The 8,980-nt window shown below is 46.1% G+C and overlaps 1 pseudogene; it reads left to right on the forward strand.

Annotated features, from left to right (window-relative positions):
- The first annotated feature begins 4,040 nt into the window (after positions 1-4,040).
- Positions 4,041-7,919, forward strand: LOC112079658 (phosphatidylinositol 3,4,5-trisphosphate 5-phosphatase 2B-like; annotated as a pseudogene).
- Positions 7,920-8,980: the final 1,061 nt, after the last annotated feature.

The raw sequence follows: 8,980 nt of genomic DNA on the forward strand, positions 1-8,980 counted from the left end.
GCAGCAGACAAAGACAATAAACATTCACTTGGCGAGTGGGTCAGGGCGACTAACAATTGCGCAATGTTCTATGGCACAGGTAGACCCGTATTCTGTCACGCTGCCTTTAGGTAATAAGCCACGAATATAACTGTAGCCTAACATGTACATAGCCGCCAAAACAGGTATCCTCTGGTGCTCACGAACCACTATGTAGATAGAAGCGCTGTGTAGCTACAATACTGAGTTGCATATATCAGTTCAGATGCTATATATCCTTCTATTTACTCTACGACACAACGAGAGTTGTGCTTTTTGTCTGCTTTGCTAATAGGAAACAGAAGTCATCTTGTGCTTCACATACTGACTCGATATACATGCCACTACAGACGCTTGTTGTTGCAACGGCATCTACTTTCTGCCCATCGTTTAGTGCCAAAACATTGCTCCTCGAGATTGACCCTCAGCTTGCAACAGAGGGGAGAAAATTGTGCTGTGGTGTGTTGTGTGTGTGTGTCCAAGATTCCTACCGCTCCCTGGCACTGGAGCATTTGGACCCAGCGCTGCGCCAAAGGGGTTTGGGTCTTTGTTTGTGGCTTTTGAGGCTTTGTTCTGTGTGTTGTCATGGACAGGGAGTGTGGTGTGAGGGTTAGCCGGGCAGAGCGATTAGGGCTGGCTGGTATTGTGTTGTGTGTGGCGGTTATAGTGTGTGTGTTAATTAGACACGAAACGTGATGGGACGACTCAATTCAGAGCAGCAGTGGTCTGGTTCTAATTATATCAGCGACCAAAACCAACAAAAAAACGAAAAAACGTTTGACAGGCCAAAGGCCTGTACATTTCCTTCACCGTGACTAGGTGCACAGCTCAAAGGGACAGCAGCTCAATACTTTTGTTTCAAGCATCAGTCGCTTTTGTCCACATACTGTATCGCAGCTTCATTTGTTGGCCCCTTGAAGTCACTGAAAAATTCTCCAATCAGCAGATGTCTCGTTGGCATTTGAAACCATTTACCACGTAGCATTACGCGGGGTTGCCTGCATTTGTTTTTCTGTAGAGAGTTATTTAACGAGAGCGATATGTTTTGAGCAAAAAAAGAGAAGCGCCATTTTTGTCTCCTTGTGCATTTTTCTTTGTCCTTATTTAACTGTTATAATCACTTTTTCAAAGAGAAGCTTCCTCGAAAAAATGCCTTCAATACAGTTTGGAAGTTCCCTGGCAAGCTGGGCATGGTAATGGTCTGCCCTCCCACCCAAAAATATTCAAAAAACCACACGAAGGAAAACCAAAACATTGCTAAAATTGAAGATGTACATGAACATTTTTTCTTGGTTTTGCGGTGTGCAGTGGAGTGCCCCGTGGGCTCGTGTCTGCAGTTTGTCCGTGAGGACATTCTAATTAGGTCTGTGCCCGCAGCATTGTTGGTATTATGATGTCATTTAGCTGTTAAAACACTCGTTTGTGTCTTGACTGGCACCTTAATGTGGTGGTCTATGGCTGGTGACGTGTGTTTCCCCCTCCGTGGTTACTGTCCATGTCTTGAGGCGGTCTGCGTCTGCTTGGGAGTGTTGTTTATATCGGGCAGCGGGGTGTGACGTGCGACTGGCTCAGGACACAGAGGGTCGCGCTAGGAAACTTGCTGGAACAACTGTGGACTCATTGGAAAGCCAACCTTAGGCAGTACCAGGACGTGGGTGGTTGTTTTTGACATCTATCTCCTGGCCTGTGGGATAGTAGGGGTTTCTGCAGCCGCTGGACGGTGTGTGTTTTGATGTGGTTCTGTACTGGCCATTCAAAACAGAGGTGAGGGCCCAGGGCCTTCTGTTTGGCACCCCAGATCTAGCGAAGAGTAGCACCTCTGATTCCAATTGTCCCTTCTGAGTATATCCAGCTGGCATATGGCTCTCCAGACACGAGGTATGCCTGCTGGAGGACCATGCAGCACATTTCAAACATCCACAGCCATTTTCTTTTGTTGGATTATGTTAGGAACAAACATATGCTGACTCTGAAACAGATGCAACTGCATAATTTGAGACAGCTTCTTGCAAGCTTTAGGAGCTTTTTACGAACAATTTGAAGTACATTGATGATCACCTGTTGTTGTGTAGGTTCTATATATATATATATTTATATAAACTGGGTGGTTCGAGCCCTGAATTGCTCATATGGCTGACAGTCCGTGGGTATATCAGAACCGTTTATAACCCCCCACAGGTATGGGAACAAAAAACACTTAATTTTTTTTAGTGTATAATTCATTGGTATAAACAGTTTAAAATAGGCCAATAAGGGGCACCTTCGGGGGGTTGAAGATGAAACCCAGACGTTACCCACGGCTAAGGGGGCTGTCCTAGGCCCCACTCTGGCGTTGCGTCGTGCTTAAAACCAGCCCTTTAGTCGGTGGTATATTTGGGTCTATATACCACACCCCCCTCGGGGGGGCCTTAAATTGCTTCTAAAATTATGTTCCTTTGTTTTTGAAAGAAAAACCCAAACATTTGTCAGGTTAAAAATAAAACCATAAAATTGATCAGAAAAATACAGTGTTAGACATTGTAATGTGTAAATGGGACTATTGTAAAGCTGAAACCAAAACAATTTTTATGGGATATCTTACATAGGCGTACAAGAGGGCCAATTCAAGCCAAACTTATCACTCTGATTCCAATGGCCACAATTGGTTATGCTAATCCAGTTAATCAGTTTTAAAACGCTAATTGTTCATTAGATAGGGGCCACTTTTTGCAAAGTATGTTAATCCACAAGGCTGAAATGTGCTTGTCACGCCCTGGCCTTAGATTCTTTGTTTCTTTATGGTTTTTATTAGGTCAGGGTGTGACATGGGAATGTATGTGTGTTGTTGTCTAGTTGTAGTTGTTTCTAGTTATGTCTATTGGCTGCCTAGATTGGTTCTCATTAGAGGCAGCTGTGGTTCATGTCTCTGAATGGAGAGCCATATTTAAGGCCAGTCATAGGCATTGGTTTGTGGGTAATTGTCTATGTTCTATGTTGCATGTGTTGCACTTAGTTCGTTTTAGCTTCACGATCGTTTGTTTGTTGTTCGTTGTATAAGTGTTTTGTTTTTTCTTCATTAAAAGAAGAATGGCTTTCTTTCACGCTGCGCCTTGGTCCACTCATTCACCTTTAGACGATCGTGGACAGTTGCCTCTGATAAAGAAGGCATTCACAACGTGCCTTCTTTAGACTTAGTTGAGTATCTTGGAGCATCAGCATTTGTCTGTTCGATTTACAGGTCAAAATGGGCAGAAACAAAGCACCCCATAAGGGTCGGTGCACCCGCTCTGGCTGTTCTGAAACTCGTCATTCTTTTCTTTTCTGAGAATGAAGGCTTTTCCATTGCGAGAAATTGCCAAGAAACGAAGATCTGTACAATGCTGTGTACTACTCCTCTTTCAAGAAACAGTGCAAACGGCTCTAACCAGATAGAAAGAGGAGGGGAGGGCCCCGGTGACAACTGCGCAAGAGGACAAGTACATTTAGAGTGTTTAGTTTGAAGAAACAGACGCCTCACAAGTCCTCAACTGGCAGCCTTTAGGCATTAGTTGCAAAGAGAAAAAGCCATATCTCAGACTGAGCCAATATTAAAGAAGAAATATTAGATGGGAAAAAGAATACAGATCATGGACAGATGAACTCTGCCTAGAAGGTCAACATCCCGGAGTCGCCTCTTCACTGTTGACGTTGAGACTGGTGTTTTGTGGGTACTATTTATTGAAGCTGTCAGTTGAGGATTTGTGAGGCATCTGTTTGTGTCAAGAACTGCAATGCTGCTGGGGCTTTCACGCTCAACAGTTTCCAGTGTGTATCAAGAATGGTCCACCACCCAAAGGACATCCATCCAACTTGACACAACTGTGAGAAGCATTGGAGTCAACATGGGCCAGCATCCCTGTGGAACGCTTTCAACACCTTGTAGAGTCCATGCCCTGACGAATTGAGGCTGTTCTGAGGGCAAAAGGGGSTGAAACTCAATATTAGGAAGGTGTTCCTAATGCTTTGTACACTCAGTGTATGTCTGTGTGTATGTTTCCCCACAGACTTCTCAGGGGGTGCAGGTGAACTGTTTCCGTACACTGGGGGACCTGGTGTTGGGGTACCAACACCCCCATAAGGGTCTGGTTACCCCTCTGCTGTACCCTGTGGGGAGGGACATGGAGCCTGGGGATGAGAGCTRAGGTGATGATGAGAAGCCAGGGCTGGTGTGGAGTCCCAGCCCATTCCCAGTCTCAGTCAGTATAGCTCCCCCCGCTGGACTCCCAGTGACCCCGTCCCCACACCTCCTCTTCCTCCACAGGCTACAGGAGCTCAACACATCCAGGTACAGAAGTCCCCATCACACACCAGGAGTATATAGATGTACAAAATGTGCAATATTGGTCTGGGAATTTAGAGATGAAAGTACTTTAGCACTTTCCTGTGGCATCTCTCTTCAACTTGCTTGAGTGGTGTTTGTGGTCCCCTGGTTTCACAGCATGGCAGGTGAGGTGGTTGGGCTGCTCAGTGAGTATCTGCGCAGTGAGCTGCCTCTGGATGTCGAGGGTCTACGTAGAGGAGCAACAGGCCTACGCCATCTACACCAAACCCTGGGCACCGCATGCCAGGGGCTCAACAGGTGGGTTTCACCGTGTTATTACRGCTATTACAGTTAAAGTGATCTGCGTCATTTGGTGTTTGGGATGTGATGGCTTTGTTGGTTATCATGAGGAGAAAATGAAACGGATTCTCTGATCCACAGTGAGATTGACCTGATCATGTCCAGTTTGGAGACGCTGGCCAAAGTGTTTGACCATCCCATCTGCCCTTTAACCTCCGCCAAGCCACAGGTACATCCCTTCTGTGATATATCCTGTTTGACCTGTCCTGTCTGTCCTACCTTGTCTGTCCTGTCTGTCCTGTCCTGTCTGTCCTACCTTGTCTGTCCTTATATGTCTGTCCTGCCCTGTCTATCTTTCCCTGTCTGTCCTACCCTGTCTGTCCTGTCTGTCCTGTCCTGTCTGTCCTGCCTGTCAGTCATACCTTCTCTGTAACCCTCTGTCTACTCTACTATGGTCCACAGGGGACCTGCAAACTAAGAAGACCAAAAAATATGGAAATCTGCTTTGTTTCGCCCTCTAGTGCACCAATTGAAAATGCTCTATGTTCCCTTCATGGGGTACAATATACAAAACACTGAGTGTAAAAAACATTAAGGACACCTGCTCTTTCCCTGACATAGACTGACCAYGTGAATCCAGGTGAAAGCTGTGATCTTTTATTGATGTTACTTGTTAAATCCACTTCAAMCAGTGTAGATGAAGGGGAGGAGACAGGTTAAAGAAGGATGTTTAAGCCTTGAGCCAATTGAGTTATGGATTGTGTATGTGTGCCATTCAGAGGYTGAATGGGAAAGACAAAAGATTMAAGTGCCTTTGAATGGGGTATGGTGGTTGGTGCCAGGCGCACCGGTTTGTGTCAWGAACTGCAACACTGCTGGGTGTTTCACACGCAACAGTTTCCCATGTGTATCAAGAACAGTRCACCACCCAAAGGACATCCAGCCAACTTGACACAACTGTTGGAGTCAACATGGGCCAGCATCCCTGTGGAACGCTTTCAACACCTTGTAGAGTCCATGCCCCGACGAATTGAGGCTGTTCTGAGGGCAAAAGGGGGGTGCAACTCAATATTAGGAAGGTGTTCCTAATGCTTTGCACAATTAGTGTATGTCCATCTGTATTCCACATAGCACACAGCTACTCACTATATTAATGTACCTCCTTTCAGAACATGGGTAGAGGTCCAGACATGGAGTTGGACAGCCTGCTGTGTAAGATCTCTGTCCTGGTCAGCCTGCTCTCCTCCCTGGAGAAGAGGGTATGTACCCACATACTCACACACTACCCCCCCAATACATATCAGTCTTAGTTTCATGGTCCAGACCAGTGGTTCCCAACCAGGGGTACTAGGAGCCCTGGYTGTACTTGGCTTATCAATAGAGGGTACTTGAGAAGACTCACGACTGGTAAAATGCACATGGAGGGTACTTCAGGGGTACTCGGGGCAGAGGAAAATTCAGTTGGCGGTACAGGAAAGGAAACAGGTTGGTCTATACAGTCTGACACTCTCTATGCTCTGACTGTGCAGGTGCTGAAAGCTCTTCAAGATGCTGTGACCAATCACAACCTGGCTGTGCAGCCTGCCCCTCCACCTGAGCCCGCTCTTGCTCCAGCTCCAGCCCCTGCTCCAGCTCCAGCCCCTGCTCCAGCTCCAGCTCCAGCTCCTGCTCCTGCTCCAGCTCCAGKCCCTGCTCCAGCCCCTGTCCCTGCCCCAGTCCCTGTAGCCAAGAACCATTCCAGGCCCTTACCTGTCCACTCCTTTCAGGTGAGAGAGAGCAACAAGGGCCACTTCATACTTTTAAGGGGGTATACCAGCTGATTAGTCATATTTTGACCATCTTTGAGGTACAGTGATTCCTATTTTTCATCATCTGTGTGTGTGTGTGTGCGCTTCTGTGTGTGTGTGTGCTTCTGTCTGTGTGTGTGTGTGTCTAGATTAAGATGGTGCGTTATGGCAGACAGACAGTGTCATTGGATGTGGACACAGGAGTGCTGCTGTTTGACAGGAAGGCCGGGTCATTTGGAGTGGAGACGGTCTCACATGAACGGAGTAAGAGAACGACAACGACATCTAATGTTATTTGACTGAGTTTGATCAAGTTCAGTGATCTTAAATGCTTCACCTATTTTTCAGTTCTGCAGCTAGTCAAGTTCCAGAYCAGCCCAGCCAAGCTGCGCATGGTCGTGGACAGTCATCACAACAACCCACGGGAGCTCATGTTTGAGAGTGCAAGGGTACATAAAGTTCTACATTCAGCTGTATGCAGGGGCCCCCTTAAATTTGTCCTGTCCAAAAAAGTACTTTATGTACTTTAATGTACTTTAATGTTTTGTTGTTGTTGTTTCTCTGTAATACTACTAGCCACCTAGCAATTTTATGAAGTTGGCTTTAGCTAGACCAGATAGGTTCCCAATCTCCCGARCTCATAACTAGCTGCCAAGAAGCCATTTCAGGCTATCAATCAAGTTAGAGTAGCTTAGCTGGCATGCCTGCTGGTAAGGTTGTTGGACTTCAGAAAAGCAAGCAATGTATTGAATAAGACTCACATTCCTTTAAGCATAGTGATTATGACTCTAGATTGCAGGAAAAAGCTGTTTGAAAAATAGAAAATTCTCCAAATTACAGTGTTGGGGGAGCATCTATCCCAGCCATCCTCATGTACTTTGTGCCCCCTCTGATTTGTATGTGTTTCTATCCATTGGATTCCATTGTAGTTTTTATATTGACTGAGAACACTCTCTCTTCCCTCCAGAAACGGGAGGCGTTCTGCCAGCTGCTACAGCTGATGAAGACCAGGCACTCCCGTCTGAGTGAACCTGACGTCATTTCTGTGTTTGTGGGCAGCTGGAACATGGGTAACTAAGACACCTATGGCACCTCACRGTCCTAGAGCAATGTCTTCCACTATTACTGTCTGACATCAATACTATCACTGGTAGCGCTAGCTACGGCTAGCTAAGTTATTACAGGGTTATTACACTGGAGAGACATACTTATCWTATTGGAAACATGAGCACTAGATGTTGGTCTATGTTAGCCCCTCACGAATGATCTTAATGCCTGTGTGTTCAGGTGGCTCCCCTCCCCCTCGCAGTCTGCAGTCCTGGGTGACGTGTTGTGGTCTGGGTCGAACCCCAGATGAGTCCACAGCTCTGCTGCCTCATGACATCTACGCCCTGGGTACCCAGGAGAACTCTCAGGGGGAGAAGGAGTGGACKGAYCACYTCAAGGCTACCCTACACAGCTACACTCACATAGAGTACAAACAGGTGAGCATCACTTTTCCCTCTCTTGGACTCCATTTATCGCCATCTATCTCAGTTTTCTCTCTCTCTATCTCTCTCTCTCTCTCTCTCTCTCTCTCTCTCTCTCTCTCTCTCTCTCTCTCTCTCTCTCTCTCTCTTTTACCTTGTTTTCCCTTTCTCTCAGCTTTCAGCAGCTCTGAATGTCTGTAGTATGTCCTTGCTCACCTTATGACGGGGATTAACAACTAGATTCAGCCACGGGCCTTTTCTTTTCTTGAGTGGATGGTCGGGGGCCGGAACATATTTACTAAAAAATTTGTAGACTGCATTTATGACTACAAAAGCCCAAACAGATATAATGTTGGACTAAAACATAACATTTCAAACCATGCCGACATTAGTGTACGATAACTTGGGTGGGAATACTTGGAAATAGATTTCTTAAATAAAAATCACTTGGAGCTGATTTCCTGGTGTTTTCCAGTCTTTTATGTCCAACAATGAAATAAAAATTATTTTAAAAATGGTACTGTTTTCTATGCTTAGAAAACTTCTTGGGCCAAATAAATCCCCGTGGGCCAAATAAACCACCGTGGGCCAAATAAAACCACCCGTGGGCCAAATAAAACCACCCGTGGCCAAATAAAACCACCGTGGGCCAAATAAACCACCCGTGGGCCAAATAAAACCACCCGTGGGCCCAATAAAACCACCCGTGGGCCAAATAAAACCACCGTGGGCCAAATAAAACCACCGTGGGCCAAATAAAACCACGTGGCCAAATAAAACCACCCGGGGCCAAATAAACCACCCGTGGGCCAAATAAACCACCCGTGGGCCAAATAAAACCACCGTGGGGCCAAATAAAACCACCCGTGGGCCAATAAAAACCACCGTGGGCCAAATAAACCACCCGTGGGCCAATTAAAACCACCGTGGGCCAAATTTGGGGAACCCTGCCTTATGGGATATTTGTTTGATGTATGTTTGCTTTCACCCATTCATCCTGAAATAATGATTGGTGTTAATTTACTGTACATGGTGCTTGACTTGGACTGAAATAGGTGCCTGTACTCATTTTGGGTGCTGTTTATATTTAGGTGCAGAAGCTGCACAATACATTTGAGCTAACGTTC

The sequence above is a fragment of the Salvelinus sp. IW2-2015 genome, unplaced genomic scaffold (assembly GCF_002910315.2).
Source record: "Salvelinus sp. IW2-2015 unplaced genomic scaffold, ASM291031v2 Un_scaffold8885, whole genome shotgun sequence".
Lineage (NCBI taxonomy): Eukaryota > Metazoa > Chordata > Actinopteri > Salmoniformes > Salmonidae > Salvelinus > Salvelinus sp. IW2-2015.